Source organism: Scyliorhinus torazame, chromosome 20 (assembly GCF_047496885.1).
Source record: "Scyliorhinus torazame isolate Kashiwa2021f chromosome 20, sScyTor2.1, whole genome shotgun sequence".
In the NCBI taxonomy this organism is placed as follows: domain Eukaryota; kingdom Metazoa; phylum Chordata; class Chondrichthyes; order Carcharhiniformes; family Scyliorhinidae; genus Scyliorhinus; species Scyliorhinus torazame.
In genome coordinates this window covers 104790965-104813919 of record NC_092726.1, presented here as the reverse complement: position 1 = coordinate 104813919, position 22955 = coordinate 104790965, and positions in this window count along the sequence as shown.

Here is a 22955-nt window from a genome sequence, read left to right as displayed (position 1 = left end):
AGCAGTTGAAAGGGAAGTTATTAAGCGTTGTTTATATGTATATAGCGTACTGTAGCTGTGTGGGGGATTTATGTTTGCAGTTAATAAAAATGCTTACTGTGTGTGTTTCTAGCAATATTAAATGAATTCATAGAATAAACTCTGTTTTTGATTAAAAGTGTTTGAGGCCGCTGCTGAATAACACGTGAAAGGCAGGCCCTTGTGCTCCTCGTAACCAAAATCAATAAACAGTTGTAGGTCAGGTTAACTCCATGATACATTTTGGAGTTTTCTAAACCCTGGCCCGTAACAAATTGTGGGCTTGTGGGATAAAAGTCTATCATTCATGATTGGGTTGGCTTAGTGAACTTAAAGACAGTGAGGGGTGAGCATTTTTGTGTTTGCTTTTCATGTGTGGTATTCCATTTTAGGTCGGGACTGTGTTGTGGTTAATGGCTCTTTCAGAAGATCAGATGATTTTTGGTGTGGACACGGTAACGCGCAGTACCTTACGGACAGAGACTAAACAAAGGCTTTTGGATTTGGCAAAAACATTGCAGTTAACACTGCTTGATAAAATACGAATGGAAGAGATAATTTCAGCAGTAGCTGAACATTTAAAGTTGCATTAGAAACAGTGAGACTCATTGGAAATGGCAAGAATTCAATTACAGGTCAAGCAACTTGAACATGAAAAAGAATTAATGCAGCTTGAATACAAAATGAGGGGAAACAAAGAATAGCCCCAACAGAACAAAAAGAGAGAAAAAGGGAGGTACAGATCAAGGAAAAATAAAACGAGAGAGAAAGAGATTGGAGAGGAAAAATAAAAAGGGAGAGAAGAAAGGGAAAAGGAGAGATTTTGAACTTCGGAAAATGGCCATGAAACGTGAAAAGCTGTTTGAGGATAGTGATGAGGATAGTGAGCATGAGCATCATAGTCAAAGGCTTGGTGGGGATCTATTTAAACATGTCCAAGGATTGCCACTGTTTGATGAGAAGGATGTAGACGCCTTTTTCATTTCGTTTGAGAAGGCAGCTAAACAAATTAAATGGCCACAGGACATGTGGGTATTACTGATTCAAACGAAATTGGTAGGTAGAGCTAGTGAAGTGTTTGCATCACTATCAGAGGAGATACCTGGGACGTATGAGAATGTGACAAAATACATCTTAGGACATATAAACTAGTGCCTGAAGCCTACAAAAAAGTTTACAAATTTGAGGAAAGAACTTGGTCAAACACACATGGAGTTTGAAAGGATCAAACAGAGTAATTTTGACAGGTGGATAAGGACTTTGAAATTGGACAAAACGTATGGAGATGTTAGAGAAATTCTCCTTTTGGAGGAGTTAAAAAATTCAATTCCTGATGTAGTGAGAACTCATGTGGAAGAGCAGAGGGTTAAAACTGCTCGATTAGCAGCAGGAATGGCAGATGTTTATGAATTAGTTCAAAAATCAAAGTTTGATTTCCGACATCAGTTTCAGCCAGTGAGGGATAAAAACTGGGGGAAAAAGAAATACTCAAGTGGTAAAGGTGGAGGTGATCTGATGGGACATAATGAGAAGAGTGTACCTCAGATTAAAAATAAATCCAGGAGGGTGGAAGAGAAATGAAAAGTTTCAGATGCTCTTACTCTAATATAGTAGTCTATGTAAAGTCACAGTGTTGGGGGTTGAAAAAAAGGACTGGGAAGGCTGATGTGATAAAACAGGATACGCCAGTGGGGTCTGTTAAAGTGGTAAAGGGAAGCCCAATTGAAGCAAAGGAGGAGGTGCAAAAGATTGTACAGCCTGATCAAGAGGTGATTGATTAGAAGCTGCCAGATCTCTTCAAATAATTTACTTGTGTGGGTAAAGTTTACTCATGTGTATCAGGAGGAGCAGGTAAATAAGACACAATTTGAAGAGATATGGGAACAAGTCAATCTTTGCTGGTAAGAGATGACGAGTTATGTAATTTGGAAGGCATATTCCCAGAAAAGTTGGTAATATGTTGAATTCAGGGTGAGAGGAGTCGTGTTCCATTATAAAGGGTAAGGCTAGAAAGTCCAGTGAAGAGTGGTAAAGTGGTAGTAGGAGTAATAGAGAAACTAGCAGTCCAGGAATACAGTTTATCTTGGGTAATTATATAGCTGGATGGCACGCCGGAGTGATGCCGACTGTGGTTGATAAGCCAATGGAGAATCAGGCAACTGAAGTGTTGAAGGACGAATATCCTGGGATTTTTCCGGATTGTGCAGTAACAATGTCGCAAAGTCACAGGTTAGGACAAGAGGAGAAGTCAAAGAGTGAAGATAAAGTTAAAGTTCAATAATCAGAAAATATTTTTGATCAGAGAGTGGGAAAAAAACACGAACAGGTGGCGGATGAGGCGGATATTTTCAGTTCAGGAAAATTGGCGGAGTTACAACAGAAATATATAGAAATAAAACAGATGTATCAGGAAGCATACACGGAAGTGGAATCTGCGTGTATACCAGAGTGTTATTACCGTAAAAGTAATGGCTTAATGAGCAAATGGAGACCTTTAAATATGCAGGCGGATGAAAAGTGGACAGACGTTCATGGAGTGGTATTGCCGGTAGGTTATAGAAAGGAGGTGTTGCGAGTTGTACACGAGGTACCATTCGGAAGTCATTTGGGAATAAGGAAAACGCAAGCTAAAATCCAGATTTTTTTTTATTGCCGTGGACTATATAAAGATGGAGTTAACTTTTGTAGATCATGTCACACATGTCAAGCGATAGGGAAACCTCAAGCAGTGATAAAACCAGTGCCCTTAATACCCATTCCAGCATTTGAGGAACCTTTTACAAGGGTCTTAATTGATTGCATAGGACCGCTTCCTAAAATGAAAAGTGGGAATCAATATATTTTTACTAGAATGGATGTGTCTACTAGGTTTCCAGAGGCCATTCCAGTACGCAATATTGCAGCTAAAAAGATTCTGGAGGAGTTACTGAAATTCTTACTCGTTATCATAGAATCATAGAATCATAGAAGTTTACAGCATGGAAACAGGCCCTTCGGCCCAACCAGTCCATGCCGCCCAGTTTTTACCATTAAGCTAGTCCCAGTTGCCCGCACTTGGCCCATAACCCTCTATACCCATCTTACCCATGTAACCATCTAAATGCTTTTTGAAAGACACAATTGTACCCGCCTCTACTACTACCTCTGGCAGCCCATTCCAGATACTCACTACCCTCTGAGTGAAGAAATTTCCCCTCTGGGCCCTTCTGAATCTCTCCCCTCTCACCTTAAACCTATGCCCTCTAGTTTTAGACTCCCCTACCTTTGGGAAAAGATGGTGACTATCTACCTTATCTATGCCCCTCATTATTTTATAGACCTCTATAAGATCACCCCTAAGCCTCCTACGCTCCAGGGAAAAAAGGCCCAGTCTATCCAGCCTCTCCTTATAACTCAAACCATCAAGTCCCGGCAACATCCTCGTAAATCTTTTCTGCACTCTTTCTAGTTTAATAATATCCTTTCTATAATAGGGTGACCAGAACTGCACACAGTATTCCAAGTGTGGCCGTACCAATGTCTTGTACAACTTCAACAAGACGTCCCAACTCCTGTATTCAATGTTCTGACCAATGAAACCAAGCATGCCGAATGCCTTCTTCACCACCCTGTCCACCTGCGACTCCACCTTCAAGGAGCTATGAACCTGTACTCCTAGATCTCTTTGTTCTATAACTCTCCCCAACGCCATACCATTAACTGAGTAGGTCCTGGCCTGATTCGATCTGCCAAAATGCATCACCTCACATTTATCTAAATTAAACTCCATCTGCCATTCGTCGGCCCACTGGCCTAATTGATCAAGATCCCGTTGCAATCCTAGATAACCTTCTTCACTATCCACTGTACCACCAATCTTGGTGTCATCTGCAAACTTACTAACCATGCCTCCTAAATTCTCATCCAAATCATTAATATAAATCACAAATAACAGTGGATTACCCACAGAAATAAAATCGGATCAAGGATCATTTGCCTCAAATTTATACAAGGAAGTTATTGATAGCTTAGGAGTAAAACAATTTAAATCAATTCCATACCATCCAGAATCGCAGGGAGCATTAGAACGGTGGCATCAGACGTCAAAGACAACGTCTAGGGCTTATTGTCAAGATCATCCAGCGGATTGGGACAAAGGACTGCCATTTGTAATGTTTGCAATTAGGGATGCACCTACTGAGTCAACCAAATCCAGTCCTTTTGAATTAGTTTCTGGTCTTGAGGTAAGAGGACCACTTAAATTGATTAAGGAGAAATTGGTAAGTGAGCAGTGTGAAATTACATTCCTGGATGACGTGTCAAATTTTAGGGAACGATTAAATACAGCAGGTGAATTGGCTAGACAACATCGAAGTTACACAGCATGTGATGAAACGGGTAGCGGACAAGAAACTAAAAGTTTGCAGTTTTATTCGAGATAAATGTTAGTGTTGTTTCCAGTGGTAGGTGAACCTTTAAAAGCTTGGGTTTGTGGATCTAATCTGATGGAAAGGAAATTAAGTGAGGAGGTTTTACTGATCCTAATTCAAAGTGAAGAACGAAATCCAGGAGACTGAATTTTAATTTTTTATATTTTAACAAATTTAGAGTGGCCAATTATTTTTTTCCAATTAAGGGGCAATTTAGCATGGTCAATCCACCTACAGTGCACATATTTGGGTTGTGCGGGTGAAACCCACGCAAACACGGGGAAAATGTGCAAACTCCACGTGGACAGTGGCCCTGAGCCGGGATCGAACCTGCGACCATAAGACCAGAAGACATAGGAGCACGATTAGGCCACTCGGTCCATCGAGTCTGCTTCGCCATTCAATCATCGCTGATAGTTTCTCATCCCCATTCTTCTGCCTTCTTTCCATAACCCCTGATCCCCTTCTTAATCATAAGACCTCGGCACCATGAGGCAGCAGTGCTAACCACTGCACCAACGTGCTGCCCCAGGTGACTCTGAACCTGACTTTCTTCAAATTAAATTGGATAACAAGGATGTTCTTAAGCATTGGGATAATGTGTTGAGTTACCTTCCAGGTGGCAAACAAACTGACCTGAAAGAGTTATTGATATCACGTGGGCAAGTTTATGGAGATAAATTGTGAACAACTAAATGGCTATACATGATGTAGATGTGGGAAATGCTGTTCCAATTAAACAACATCCATATCGACTTAATCCTTTAAAATAGGCACAGGTTAACAAAGAAATCGAAAGTGTGCTTACAAATGGCATAATTGAAGTCTGTGGCAGCCAATGGAGCTCACCCATAGTGACTGTGTGTGGACGATAGAAAGGTTATGCAGTTACAAGAACGGACTCTTATTCTATCCCGCGCTTGGAGGACTGCATTGAGAAGGTGGGACAATCAGGTTTTATTTCCAAACTGAATTTCCTTAAAGGTTACTGGCAGGTACCTTTATTCGAAAGGGCGAAGGAGATTTCAGCTTTTGTGACTCCAGATGGTAGATACCAGTTCAAAGTTATGCCATTTTGCATGAAAAACGCCCCAACCACATTTCAACGGTTAACCAACAAAGTTGGCTCAAGATTACCAAATTGTGGGGCTGGTTTAGCACAGGGCTAAATCGCTTGCTTTGTTAGTAGACCAATGCAGGCCAGCGGCACAGTTCAATTCCTGTACCAGCCTCCCCGAACAGGCGCCGGAATGTGGCGACTAGGGGCTTTTCACAGTAACTTCATTTGAAGCCTACTTGTGACAATAAGTCAATTTATTTATCTACATCGATGATCTGGTGATTTTTAGTCAGACATGGAAAGAACATTTAAAACATCTGATGGAGTTACTCGATCGACTTCAGTCGGCGGGGTTCATGGTAAATCTACCCAAAAGTGAATTTGGCAAAGCCCAAGTCACGTTCCTTGCCGATACAAACGGGCAGGGTCGAATGGTCCCACGCAGTGTGAAAACAAAAGTTATTGGGGAGCTTCCAATACCCTTTACATAAAGGGAAATAATGCGATTTCTTGGCATGAGTGGAGTGTACCGAAAATGTGTGCGTATTTTAGCAGTGTAGTTGCTCCACTGAAGGGCTTGCTCAAGAAGCGCAACAAATTTCAGTGGACGACGGAGGTCAACAGGCATTTCACGGCCTGAAGGCTGTGTTAAACACTGCTCCTGTGTTGGCTACCCCAAATTATGCACAACGATTCAAAGTGGCTGTCGATGCGAGTGACGTGGGTGTAGGTGCTGTGCTGTTGCAAGAAGACAGCGAAGGAATAGAGCGGCCGATTAGATTTTTTTCCAAGAAATTGAATAATCACCAGAGGATTTTTTCAACGATTGAGAAAGAGACTTTAGCTTGGTGCTGGCTTTGCAGCATTTTCACATTTATGTGACCAGCAATTTGTCTGAAACAATTATATATACTGATCATAATGCATTGACGTTTTGGAGCGATTCCGGAAAAACAATGCAAGATTGTTTCGATGGAGTTTATTGTTGCAGCCATTTCATTTAAAAATTGAAGATGTGGCAGGACGGGAAAACGTGATAGCCGATGCTTTGTCACCAATGTGATGAAGAGCAGAAGGTTCGATGGTGGAAGGAGAACTAAAATGGACAGTATTATTATGAATGATTGCCTGTTTGGGTTTTGTTTTCTAAAAAATGTATAGTTATTCTCAGCTTTTCTTAAATTAAAGTGAAAAGGTGAAAAATGAAACCATCTTGAAGTTGATGATATATTTTTCTTCTTGGTGGGAGGTGTCATGGGAGTCTGCCTTTAAGAAATGTTTTGGCTTCTCAAATGGCTGCAGTGATGTAATGGTGTGGGTGTCGCTGGGCTGTGGCTCTGAGTTTTGCTTTTGGTTTACACAGTTGGAAGCTGGATTCAGACAAAGCTGATTTATTTGCTCTCTCTCTCTCTGCATGTTAAAATGCGTCCAGATAACTTGATAATTTAAAAGTGTTAACTGTTTCCTGGAAAGAATTCAAACCTACAGATTTTGGTAAAAGGGTTTTCCTGGTTTAGTGGATGTTGTTATCGAATTGAAACAGTTGAAGGGAAGTTATTACGTTTTATATATATATATAGAGTACAGTAGCTGTGTGGGGTATTTATGTTTGTTGTTGATAAAGGTGCTAACTGTGTGTGTTTCTAGAAATATTAACTGAAGTTGCAGAATAAACTTTGTGTTTGATTGAAAGTGCATAAGGCCCCTGTTGAATAACCCCTGAAAGATAGGCCACTGTGCTCCTCATAACCAAAATTAGTAAAACGTTGTAGGTCAGGTTAATTCCATGATATACTTTGGACTTTTTAAAACGCTGGCCAAAAGCACCTGGGAATCGTGTCCCACTCCGGATCATTCCCACATCCGTTTCCGAGACCTTCCATTCCCCTCCTGGGGAACATGCAACCCGCCCCCCCCCACCCCCCCCCCCCCCCCAGGATCAGTTGAAATGAAAAGTAAATGAAATGAAAATCGCTTATTGTCACAAGTAGGATTCAAATGAAGTTACTGTGAAAAGCCCCTAGTCGCCACATTCCGGCGCCTGTTCGGGGAGGCTGGTACGGGAATTAAACCGTGCTGCTGGCCTGCATTGGCCTGCTTTCAAAGCCAGCTATTTACATTGTGTGAGACATTTCGGAGATCAGGTACTTCTCACACCCGTTCAGCTATTATATCTGGAACTCTAGCGCACCTTCCTTCCAGAATTGTGCTGAGTTGTGGGGGAATACTTCCTTATCTATTGGGAATAAGAAACCCTGTCCAGAGGAGATCATGGGAAAGCGGTGGAGCGCAAACACGGGATCCTGAACACCAGCAGCAACCCTAAACATGGCACCCCTCTGCTGCTGCCTTCAACCGTGACCAGCACAGATCATTCCAGAGTATAGGAGCACTGCTTATGATCTGAAACAGGTCAATTCACGGTTGAGTTCAACAGGCAAAATGAAGAGCAGATCAAACTGCCATTCTGACAGAGGGATGTAGAATAAGAGGGAAATAAGAACAAGAACAAAGAAAAGTACAGCACAGGATCAGGCCCTTCGGCCCTCCAAGCCTGTGCCGACCATGCTGCTCGTCTAAACTAAATTCTTCTGCACTTCCAGGGTCCGTATGCCTCTATTCCCATCCTGTTCATGTGTTTGTCAAGATGCCCATTAAATGTCACTATCGTCCTGCTTCCACCACCTCCTCCGGCAGCGGGTTCCAGGCACCCACTACCCTCTGTGTAAGAAAACTTGCCTCGGACATCTCCTCTAAACCTTGCCCCTCGCAACTTAAACCTATGCCCCCTAGTAATTGACCCCTCTACCCTGGGAGAAAAATCTCTGACTATCCAATATAATGAGAGTAAGAACATAAGAACGAGGAACAGGAGTAGGCCATCTGGCCCCTCGAGCCTGGTCCGCCATTCAATGAGATAATGGCTGATCTTTGTGGACTCAGCCCCACTCTGCGGCCCGTACACCATATCCCCGAATCCCTTTATTCCTTAGAAAGGTATCTATTTTTTTGTTTAAAACATTGAAAGAAGGAGGCTCAACTGCTTCTCTGGCAAGGAATTCCAAAGATTCACAACCCTTCGGGTGAAGAAGTTCCTCCTAAACTCGGTCCAAAATCTACTTCCGCTTATTTTGAGGCTATGCCCCCTAGTTCTGTTTTCCCCGAACAGTGGAAACAACGTGCCCGCATCTATCCTATCTATTCCCTTCATAATTTTATCTGTTTCATAACATCCCCCCCCCCCGCATCCTTCTAAACTCCAATGAGTACAGTCCCAGTCTACTCAATTTCTCCTCATAATCTAATCCCCTCAACTCTGGGTTCAACCTCTTGAATCGCTTTTGCACTCCCTCCAGTGCCAATATGTCCTTTCTCAGGTAAGGAGACCAAAACTGAACACAATACTCAAGATGTGGCCTCACCAACACGTTATACAATTGCAGCATTACCTCCCTAGTATTGAACTCCATCCCTCTAGCAATGAAAGACAAAACTCGATTAGCCTTCTTAATCACCTGTTGCACCTGCACACCAACTTTTTGCGCCCGTGCACCAGCACACCCAGGTCCCTCTGCACAACAGCATGTTTTAACGTCTTACCGTTTAAATAATAATCCATTCTGCTGTTATTCCACCCAAAATGGATAGCCTCGCACTTGGCAACATTGAATTCCATATGGCTGACCCTAGCCCGTTCACCTAACCTATCCACATTCTTCTGCAGATTCTGGTATCCGCTGCACTTTTTGCTTTACCACTCATCTTAGTGTCGTCTGCAAACTTTGACTCATTGCACTTGGTCCCCAACAGCAAATCATCGATGTAAATTGTGAACAACTGCGGGCCCAAAACTGATCCTTGAGGGACCCCACTAGTTACAGGTTGCCAACCAGAGAAACACCCATTTATCCCCACTCTCTGCTTTCTGTTAGGTAACCAATCCTCTACCCATGCTACCACTTTACCCTCAATGCCATGCACCTTTAGTTTATGCAGCAACCTTTTGTGTGGCACCTTGTCAAAAGCTTTCTGGAAATCCAGATATACCACATCCATTGGCTCCCCGTTATGTACTGCACTTGTAAAGTCCTCAAAAATTTCTACCAAATTAGTCAGGCACGACCTACCCTTTATGAACCCATGCTGCGTCTACCCAATGGGACAATTTCCCTCCAGGTGCCCCGCTATTTCCTCCTTAATGATATATTCCAGCATTTCCCCTACAACCGAAGTTAAGCTTACCGGCCTATAATTACCCGCTTTCTGCGACCTCCTTTTTTAAACAGTGGCGTCACGTATGCTACTTTCCAATCCTCTGGGGCCACCCCAGAGTCTAGTGAATTTTGATAAATTATCACCAGTGCGTTTACAATTTCCCTAGACATCTCTTTTAACACTCTGTGATGCATCCCATCAGGGCCAGGAGACTTGTCTAACTTTTTCCCCATTAGCTTGCGCAATACTGCCTCCTTCGTAATTCCAATCATCTCAATGTCCTCACCTATCATGTCTTTATTTCCATCAGTCACTGGCATGTTATTTGTGTCTTCCACTGTGAAGACTGACTCAAAAAACCTGTTCGTCTCCTCAGCCATTTCCCCGTCTCCTATTATTAAATCTCCCTTCTCATCTTCCGAAGGACCAATATTTACGTTAGCCACTCTTTTTTGTATTATATATTTGTACAAAGAACAAAGAACAAAGAAATGTACAGCACAGGAACATGCCCTTCGGCCCTCCAAGCCCGCGCCGACCATGCTGCCCGACTAAACTACAATCTTCTACACTTCCTGGGTCCGTATCCTTCTATTCCCATCCTATTCATGTATTTGTCAAGATGCCCCTTAAATGTCACTATCGTCCCTGCTTCCACCACCTCCTCCGGTAGCGAGTTCCAGGCACCCACTACCCTCTGCGTAAAAAACTTGCCTCGTACATCTACTCTAAACCTTGCCCCTCTCACCTTAGTAAGGCGAAAAGGTCACTGATAGGAGTAGTCTATAGGCTACCAAATAGTAACAGGATGGTAGGGCAGGCAATAAGCAAAGAAATAACGGATGCATGTAGAAATGGTACAGCGGTTATCATGGGAGATTTTAATCTGCATATCGATTGATTTAACCAGGTTGGTAAAGGCAGCCTTGAGGAGGAGTTTATAGAATGTGTCCGGGATAATTTCCTGGAACAGTATGTAATGGAACCTACAAGAGAACAAGCGTCCTAGATCTGGTCCTGTGTAATGAGGCAGGATTGATTAATGATCTCATAGTTCGGGATCCTCTTGGAAGGAGCGACCACAATATGGTGGAATTTAAAATATAGTTGGAGGATGACAAGGTGAAATCAAACACTTGTGTATTGTGCTTAAACAAAGGCGATTACAATGGGATGAGAGAAGAACTAGCTGAGGTAGACTGGGAGCAAAGACTTCATGGTGAAGCAGTTGAGGAACAGTGGAGAACCTTCCGAACGATCTTTCACAGTGTTCAGGAAAGGTTCATACCGACAAAAAAAGAAAGACGATAGAAAGGGGAAAATCGACCGTGGATATCTAAGGAGGTGAGGGAGAGTATCAAATTGAAGGAAAAAACATACAAAGTGGCAAAAAGTAGTGGGATATTAGAGGACTGCGAAGTCTTTAGGGGACAACAGAAAGCTACTAAAAAATGCTATAAAGAAGAGTAAGATAGACTATGAAAGTAAACTTGCTCAGAACATAAAAGCAGATAGGAAACGATTCGTCAAATATATAAGACAAAAAGAGTGGCTAAGGTAAATATTGGTCCTTTGGAAGATGAGAAGGGAGATTTGATAATAAGAGACGGGGAAATGGCTGAGGAGCCGAACAGGTTTTTTGGGGGTCAGTCTTCACAGTGGAAGACACAAATAACATGCCAGTGACTGATGGAAATAAAGATATGATAGGTGAGGACCTTGCGATGATTGTAATCACTAAGGAGGCAGTATTGGGCAAGCTAATGGGGCTAAAGGTAGACAAGTCTCCTGGCACTGATGGGATGCATCCCGGAGTGTTAAAAGTGTTGGCTAGGGAAATTGTAAACGCACGAGTGATAATTTATCAAAATTCACTAGACTCTGGGGTGGTCCCAGAGGATTGGAAAGTAGCAAACGTGACACCACTGTTTAAAAAAGGAGGTCGCAGAAAGCGGGTAATTATAGGCCGGTAAGCTTAACTTCGGTTGTCGGGAAAATGCTGGAATCTATCATTAAGGAAGAAATAGAGGGGCACCTGGAGGGAAACCTGGACGCAGCATGTATTCCTAAAGGGTAGGTCGTGTCTGACTAATTTGGTAGAATTTTTTGAGGACGTTACCAGTGCAGTAGATAACAGGGAGCCAATGGATGTGGTATATCTGGATTTCCAGAAAGCTTTTGACAAGGTGCCACACAAAAGGTTGCTGCATAAACTAAAGATGCATGGCATTGAGGGTAAAGTGGTAGCATGGGTAGTGGATTAGATAACTAACATAAAGCAGAGAGTGGGGATACATGGGTGTTTCTCTGGTTGGCAACCTGTAACTAGTGGGGTCCCTCAAGGATCAGTGTTGGGCCCGCAGTTGTTCACAATTTACATCGACGATTTGGAGTTGGGGACCAAATGCAATGTGGCAAAGTTTGCAGACGACACTAAGATGAGTGGTAAAGCAAAAAGTGCAGAGGATTCCGGAAGTCTGCAGGGGGATTTGGATAGGTTAGGTGAACGGGCTAGGGTCTGGCAGATGGAATTCGATGTTGCCAAGTGTGAGGCTATCCATTTTGGGAGGAATAACAGCAGAATGGATTATTATTTAAACGGTAAGATGTTAAAACGTGCTGCTGTGCAGAGGGACCTGGGTGTGCTGGTTCACGAGTCGCAAAAGGTTGGTGTGCAGGTGCAACGGGTGATTAAGAAGGCTCATCGAGTTTTGTCTTTCATTGCTAGAGGGATGGAGTTCAAGACTAGTGAGGTTATTCTGCAATTGTATAGGGTGTTGGTGAGGCCGCATCTGGAGTATTGTGTTCAGTTTTGGTCTCTTTACCTGAGAAAGGACATATTGGCACTGGAGGGAGTTCAGAGGAGATTCACTGGGTTGATCCCAGAGTTGAGAGGATTAGATTATGACGAGAGGTTGCGTAGACTGGGACTGTACTCATTGGAGTTTAGAAGTATACGGGGGGGGGGGGATCTTATTGAAACAGATAAAATTATGAAGGGAATAGATAGGATAGATGGTGGCTGGTTGTTTCCACTGGTCGGGAAAGCAGAACTAGGGGGCATAGCCTCAAAATAAGGTTAAGTAGATTTAGGACCGAGTTTTTAGGACAGAAATGGAAATGGCCTTCTGGGCCAGAGCTGTGAGTTCTGAAGAAGGAGACCAGTTGTCTTTGGGACAGCTGTGTCAGAATGAAGTATCAATGATCTAAATTTCGTGGCATTCAAAATATAATGGATAAATATGGAGAGGGGGCTGGTTTAGCACAGTGGTCTAAGACAGCTGGCTTGTAATGCAGAACAAGACCAGCAGCACGGGTTCAATTCCCGTTCCAGCCTCCCCGAACAGGGGCCGGAATGTGGTGACTAGTGGCTATTCACAGTAACTTCATTGAAGCCTACTTGTGACAATAAGCAGTTATTATTATTATTAGAGGCTGAGAATGCATTGCAATAATGTGTAGTTACTACCTACACAAAATTAAGTCACGTTTGGGCAATTATGTTGAATTCTTCGAATAACTAATCCGAAAATGTGGTTTAGATTTGAATGATAGGTACAACATACTTTTATAAAGGCTGTCGGCAAATTCCAACAGAGCAGGCAGCCGACTAATCTCCAGGCAAGTCGAAATAGGGCACACAGTTGGATGGACAGCAAACTACACACCGAGAGGAAACCGGGAGGAGAGATCCTATGTTGTTACTCAGATTCATCCACGTCGGCATGTGGAGGTTCCCAGGATGTTTGCTAGAAGCAGTGTCATTCACCATTCAAATCAGGACATCGGAGCGCAATTTATGGATTCAAGTTCAAATTGCATTGAAAGTGTTCATTTCCGGTCGCCACACTACTAGAAGGATGTGGAGGCTTTAGCGAGGATGCAGAAGAGATTTACCAGAATGTTGCCTGGTATGGAGGGCATTAGCTATGAGGAGCGGTTGAATAAACTCGGTTTGTTCTCACTGGAGCAACGGAGGTTGAGGGGTGACCTGATAGAGGTCTACAAAATTATGAGGGGCAGAGAGTGGATAGTCAGAGGATTTCCCCCAGGGTAGAGGGGCCAATTACTAAGGGGCATAGGTTCATGGTGCGAGGGGCAAGGTTTAGAGGAGATGTACGAGGCACGTTTTTTACACAGAGGATAGAGGATGCCTGGTACTCGATACCGGCGAAGGTGGTGGAAGCAAGGACGATAGTAACATTTAAGGGGCACCTTGACCAATACATGAATAGGATGGGAATAAAGGAATAGGACCCCGGAAGTGTAGAATACTTTAGTTTAGATGGGCAGCATGGTCGGCACGGGCTTGGAGGGCCGAATAGCCTGTTCCTCTGCTGTACTTCTCTTTGTTCTTTGTTTCTGAAAGCACATTGATTGCAGCTGATTGATGATTAAGAGAGATGTACTTGACCATTCCATTGTAGCTCAGTGTCAGTTTCTCAATTGTCCACGGATCGATGATTTTCTCCAGTACACTAAGAAATGTCGGTGCGCAAGTGTTGGAGTCAGAGGATCAGGCTGAATATTATCATAAAATCAAAGCATTGTATTGGGAAATCGTCACAAATCAATTGATGTAAAAATCAGATCACAGGTTAAACAACATTGGAACGTCGTTATTGACACTGAACGTATTGTTTAAAGGTCACCTTCTTGTATCGGGAGTCATTCACTCATGCAGGCCAATGGACTGATTCCAAAACTGTGAGAGTAAATTAGTTATTTAACCTCGAACACTTTAATAAGTGTTCCAGCCAGCACGGTAGTACAGTGATTAGCACAATTGCTTCTTGGCTCTGGGTTGATCCTGCAATAAATGTAGCAGAGGACCCTGCGCCCATCCACATTAACCCCTTCACCTACAGCCTGCCCTCAATCCTAATGTCAGAATTGGACGCTTCGACAATGATGCCACAGTGTTCATTATCTCTCGCAAATAATCACTCACCGATGTACTCTCTGTCCATATGCCACTAGATCTGGACAGTATTTGGGCTCAGGCTGATAAGTGGGAAGTTACATATTCGCCACACAAGTGGCAGACAAGGACAGACTCCAGGTGTAGAATATCCAACCAGGTTCTCTTCACATTGCATGGAGTTACCATCGCTGAATCCCCCGTTATCGACCTCCTGAGGAGTTACCCCCAAAGTGAAGGGGGCCCGCCAATAAAGACGGTTTCAGCAACATGTGCCCTGAATTCTGCGGGGGTGTAACCTGGTTCACAAAATCTAGCCACCGTGAACAATTCAGGTGTGCGGTGAAATGCCCCAATCTGCCTGCACCAGCCCTGCTCCAAGAACACTCCAGTGGTTTAATTGAATCCAAGGCAATACGCCAATCTTTACATTCAATCCATCAACAAGTTAACCAATCACTTCCTTCACCTTGAAACAGCGACAGGCTGTTGTCCAGGTGGCATTGCAATAGCCCGCTCTCGGACAGGTCCTTCGACATGCCTATCCAGTACCACCCCAAAGGATAGCGACAGAAGCTGCAAGATGACAGGCACACGTTACAACTGTTGCCCAAACTCAACAGCACCTCAATTTCCTCCTCTATCACCTTCCCTTCTACTGTCCCTCTGGTCAAATCCTGGAACCTTCTTCCCAATTGAACCGTGGCCATCCCTCTACCGAATACACTACACTTGTTCTGCAATGCACATCATTTCCACGTTGTAGCAGTGAACTATAAAGACCAACCGATGGGCGGTCACAGCGCGTCCTAACGAAATATATTAACATTAAAAATGACACCACCCTGACCACGAGATTCCAATAAATATGTTGGCGAAGGAAATAATTCAACGAGGGATTAAATGTAGTCATTTGAGTAAATAGACATAGAATAAGTACACGTCCCTCTACAGGCGATTTGGAGATAGAAACAGGCCGGGGAATTATTCAAATATCTGCTCTCTTCCAGTAAGTTACTTTCAATAGTGGCATCAAAGTATTTTTCTGGATACACTCGTGAGAAAGATTCTTCCAACATCAGCGAAACAATCCCTGTTTTCAGTGCATGAAACTGACAAAGCAGTTCTAATGAATGGAGAAACTGCACCAAAAAGGTATGATTTCAGAACTGAACCAATGTATTTCATTGTGATTGGGGAGATACAATGAGCACAACCCTGAAGTGACAGACGTCCCCTGCAAATAGTTGGCAATGGAACCTGGTTGGTGAACCCAGCCCAGTTCACAACAATTCATCACCCTCTCTCACCCCATATTCTGTACAATACGACACTGATCTAACCCCACCCCCATACACTGTACAATCCCACACTGATATAACCCTCCCCCATACACTGCACAATGCAACACTGATATAGCCCTCCCCCGTACACTGTACAATCCCACAATGATATAACCCTCCCATACACTGTACAATCCCACACTGATATAACCCTCCCCCATACACTGTACAATGCCACACTGATATAACCCTCTCCCCATACACTGTACAATCCCACAGTGATATAACCCTCTCCCCATACACTGTACAATCCCACACTGATATAACCCTCTCCCCATACACTGTACAATCCCACACTGATATAACCCTCACCATACACTGTACAATCCCACACTGATATAACCCTCCCCCATACACTGTACAATCCCACACTGATAGAACCCTCTCCCCATACACTGTACAATCCCACACTGATATAACGCTCTCCACATACACTGTACAATCCCACACTGATATAACCCTCCACATACACTGTACAGTCCCACACTGATATAATCCTCCCCATACAGTGTACAATCCCACACTGATATAACCCTCCCCATACACTGTACAATCCCACACTGATATAACCCTCCCCATACACTGTACAATCCCACACTGATATAAACCTCCCCATACACTGTACAATCCCACACTGATATAACCCTCTCCCCATACACTGTACAATCCCACACTGATATAACCCTCCCCCATACACTGTACAATCCCACACTGATATAACCCTCCTCATACACTGTACAATCCCACACTGATATAACCCTCACCATATACTGTACACTCCCACACTGATATAACCCTCTCCCCATACACTGTACAGTCCCTCACTGATATAACCCTCCCCCATACACTGTACAATCCCACACTGATATAACCCTGTCCCCATACACTGTACACTCCCACACTGATATAACCCTCTCCCCATACACTGTACAATTCCACACTGATATAACCCTCCCCATACACTGTACAATCTCACACTGATATAACCCTCCCCATACACTGTACACTCCCACACTGATATAACCGCCCGCCATACTCTGTACAATCCCACACTGATATAACCCTCCCATACACTGTACAATCCCACACTGATATAACCCTCTCCCCATACACTGTACAATCCCACACTGATATAACCCTCCCTGTAACCTGTACAATCCCACACTGATATACCCTTCCCCATACACTGAACAATCGCACACTGATATAACCCTCCCATACACTGTACAATCCCACACTGATATTACCCTGTCCCCATACACTGTACAGTCCCACACTGCTATAACGCAACCCATACACTGTACAATCGCACACTGATATAACCCTCTCCCCATGCCATGTATAATCCCACACTGATATAACCCTCCCCATACACTTACAATCCCACACTGATATAACACTCCCCCATACACTGTATAGTCCCACACTGATATACCCCTCTCCATACACTGTACAATCCCACACTGATTTAACCCTCCCCATACACTGTACAATCCCACACTGATATAACCCTCCCCATACACTGTACAATCCTACACAGATATAACCCTCTCCCCATACACTGTGCAATCCCACACTGATATAACCCTCCCCATACACTGTAAAATCCCACACTGATGTAACCCTCCCATATACACTGTACAATCGCACAATTATATAACCCTCCCATACACTGTACAATCCCACACTGATATAACCCCCCACCCATACACTGTCCAATCCCACACTGATATAAACCTCCCCATACACTGTACAATCCCACACTGAAATAACCCTCCCCATACACTGTACAATCCCACACTGATATAACCCCCCCATACACTGTAGAATCCCACACTGATATAACCCTGTCCCCATACACTGTACAATTCCACACTGATATAACCCTCCCCGTACACTTTACAATTCCACGCTTCTATAACCCCTCCCCCATACACTGTACAATCCCACACTGATATAACACTCCTCTATACTTTGTACAATCCCAGACTGATATAACCCTCCCCATACACTGTACAATCCCACACTGATGCAGCCCTGTCCCATCACACTGTCCAATCCCACACTGATATAATCCTCCCCATACACTGTACAATCCCACATTGATATAATCCTCTCCACATACAATGTACAATCCCACACTTATATAACCCTCCCCATTCACTGTACAATCCCACACTGATATAGCCCTCACCCAAACACTGTACATTCCCACACTGATATAACCCTCCCCATACACTGCACAATCCCACACTGATAACCCCCCCCCCCATACACTGCACAATCCCACACTGATATAACTCTCCCCATACACTGTACAATCTCACACTGATATAACCCTCCCCATACACTGTACAATCCCACACTGATATAACCGCCCGCCATACACTGTACAATCCCACACTGATATAACCCTCCCATACACTGTACAATCCCACACTGATATAACCCCCCACCCATACACTGTCCAATCCCACACTGATATAACCCTCCCCATACACTGTACAATCCCACACTGAAATAACCCTCCCCATACACTGTACAATCCCACACTGATATAACCCCCCCATACACTGTAGAATCCCACACTGATATAACCCTGTCCCCATACACTGTACAATTCCACACTGATATAACCCTCCCCGTACACTTTACAATCCCACGCTTCTATAACCCCTCCCCCATACACTGTACAATCCCACACTGATATAACACTCCTCTATACTTTGTACAATCCCACACTGATATAACCCTCCCCATACACTGTACAATCCCACACTGATGCAGCCCTGTCCCATCACACTGTCCAATCCCACACTGATATAACCCTCCCCATACACTGTACAATCCCACATTGATATAATCCTCTCCACATACAATGTACAATCCCACACTTATATAACCCTCCCCATTCACTGTACAATCCCACACTGATATAGCCCTCACCCAAACACTGTACATTCCCACGCTGATATAACCCTCCCCATACACTGCACAATCCCACACTGATAACCCCCCCCCATACACTGCACAATCCCACACTGATATAACTCTCCCCATACACTGTACAATCTCACACTGATATAACCCTCCCCATACACTGTACAATCCCACACTGATATTACCGCCCGCCATACTCTGTACAATCCCACACTGATATAACCCTCCCATACACTGTACAATCCCACACTGATATAACCCTCTCCCCATACACTGTACAATCCCACACTGATATAACCCTCCCTATAACCTGTACAATCCCACACTGATATACCCCCCCCCCCATACACTGAACAATCGCACACTGATATAACCCTCCCATACACTGTACAATCCCACACTGATATACCCCTCCCCATATACTGTACAATCCCACACTGATTTAACCCTCCCCATACACTGTACAATCCCACACTGATATAACCCTCCCCATACACTGTACAATCCCACACTGATTTTAACCTCTCCCCATACACTGTGCAATCCCACACTGATATAACCCTCCCCATACACTGTACAATCCCACACTGATGTAACCCTCCCATATACACTGTACAATCGCACAATTATATAACCCTCCCACACACTGAACAATCCCACACTGATATAACCCCCCACCCATACACTGTACAATCCCACACTGATATAAACCTCCCCATACACTGTACAATCCCACACTGATATAACCCTCTCCCCATACACTGTACAATCCCACACTGATATAACCCTCCCCCATACACTGTACAATCCCACACTGATATAACCCTGCTCATACACTGTACAATCCCACGCTGATATAACCCTCACCATATACTGTACACTCCCACACTGATATAACCCTCTCCCCATACACTGTACAGTCCCTCACTGATATAACCCTCCCCCATACACTGTACAATCCCACACTGATATAACCCTGTCCCCATACACTGTACACTCCCACACTGATATAACCCTCTCCCCATACACTGTACAATTCCACACTGATATAACCCTCCCCATACACTGTACAATCTCACACTGATATAACCCTCCCCATACACTGTACAATCCCACACTGATATAACCGCCCGCCATACTCTGTACAATCCCACACTGATATAACCCTCCCATACACTGTACAATCCCACACTGATATAACCCTCTCCCCATACACTGTACAATCCCACACTGATATAACCCTCCCTGTAACCTGTACAATCCCACACTGATATACCCTTCCCCATACACTGAACAATCGCACACTGATATAACCCTCCCATACACTGTACAATCCCACACTGATATTACCCTGTCCCCATACACTGTACAGTCCCACACTGCTATAACACAACCCATACACTGTACAATCGCACACTGATATAACCCTCTCCCCATGCCATGTATAATCCCACACTGATATAACCCTCCCCATACACTTACAATCCCACACTGATATAACCCTCCCCCATACACTGTATAGTCCCACACTGATATACCCCTCTCCATACACTGTACAATCCCACACTGATTTAACCCTCCCCATACACTGTACAATCCCACGCTGATATAACCCTCCCCATACACTGTACAATCTTACACAGATATAACCCTCTCCCCATACACTGTGCAATCCCACACTGATATAACCCTCCCCATACACTGTAAAATCCCACACTGATGTAACCCTCCCATATACACTGTACAATCGCACAATTATATAACCCTCCCATACACTGTACAATCCCACACTGATATAACCCCCCACCCATACACTGTCCAATCCCACACTGATATAACCCTCCCCATACACTGTACAATCCCACACTGAAATAACCCTCCCCATACACTGTACAATCCCGCACTGATATAACCCCCCCATACACTGTAGAATCCCACACTGATATAACCCTGTCCCCATACACTGTACAATTCCACACTGATATAACCCTCCCCGTACACTTTACAATCCCACGCTTCTATAACCCCTCCCCCATACACTGTACAATCCCACACTGATATAACACTCCTCTATACTTTGTACAATCCCACACTGATATAACCCTCCCCATACACTGTACAATCCCACACTGATGCAGCCCTGTCCCATCACACTGTCCAATCCCACACTGATATAACCCTCCCCATACACTGTACAATCCCACATTGATATAATCCTCTCCACATACAATGTACAATCCCACACTTATATAACCCTCCCCATTCACTGTACAATCCCACACTGATATAGCCCTCACCCAAACACTGTACATTCCCACACTGATATAACCCTCCCCATACACTGCACAATCCCACACTGATAACCCCCCCCATACACTGCACAATCCCACACTGATATAACTCTCCCCATACACTGTACAATCTCACACTGATATAACCCTCCCCATACACTGTACAATCCCACACTGATATAACCGCCCGCCATACTCTGTACAATCCCACACTGATATAACCCTCCCATACACTGTACAATCCCACACTGATATAACCCTCTCCCCATACAGTGTACAATCCCACACTGATATAACCCTCCCTATAACCTGTACAATCCCACACTGATATACCCCTCCCCATACACTGAACAATCGCACACTGATATAACCCTCCCATACACTGTACAATCCCACACTGATATACCCCTCCCCATATACTGTACAATTCCACACTGATATAACCCTCCCCATACACTGTACAATCTCACACTGATATAACCCTCCCCATACACTGTACAATCACACACTGATATAACCGCCCGCCATACTCTGTACAATCCCACACTGATATAACCCTCCCATACACTGTACAATCCCACACTGATATAACCCTCTCCCCATACACTGTACAATCCCACACTGATATAACCCTCCCTGTAACCTGTACAATCCCACACTGATATACCCTTCCCCATACACTGAACAATCGCACACTGATATAACCCTCCCATACACTGTACAATCCCACACTGATATTACCCTGTCCCCATACACTGTACAGTCCCACACTGCTATAACACAACCCATACACTGTACAATCGCACACTGATATAACCCTCTCCCCATGCCATGTATAATCCCACACTGATATAACCCTCCCCATACACTTACAATCCCACACTGATATAACCCTCCCCCATACACTGTATAGTCCCACACTGATATACCCCTCTCCATACACTGTACAATCCCACACTGATTTAACCCTCCCCATACACTGTACAATCCCACACTGATATAACCCTCCCCATACACTGTACAATCCTACACAGATATAACCCTCTCCCCATACATTGTGCAATCCCACACTGATATAACCCTCCCCATACACTGTAAAATCCCACACTGATGTAACCCTCCCATATACACTGTACAATCGCACAATTATATAACCCTCCCATACACTGTACAATCCCACACTGATATAACCCCCCACCCATACACTGTCCAATCCCACACTGATATAACCCTCCCCATACACTGTACAATCCCACACTGAAATAACCCTCCCCATACACTGTACAATCCCACACTGATATAACCCCCCCCATACACTGTAGAATCCCACACTGATATAACCCTGTCCCCATACACTGTACAATTCCACACTGATATAACCCTCCCCGTACACTTTACAATCCCACGCTTCTATAACCCCTCCCCCATACACTGTACAATCCCACACTGATATAACACTCCTCTATACTTTGTACAATCCCACACTGATATAACCCTCCCCATACACTGTACAATCCCACACTGATGCAGCCCTGTCCCATCACACTGTCCAATCCCACACTGATATAACCCTCCCCATACACTGTACAATCCCACATTGATATAATCCTCTCCACATACAATGTACAATCCCACACTTATATAACCCTCCCCATTCACTGTACAATCCCACACTGATATAGCCCTCACCCAAACACTGTACATTCCCACACTGATATAACCCTCCCCATACACTGCACAATCCCACACTGATAACCC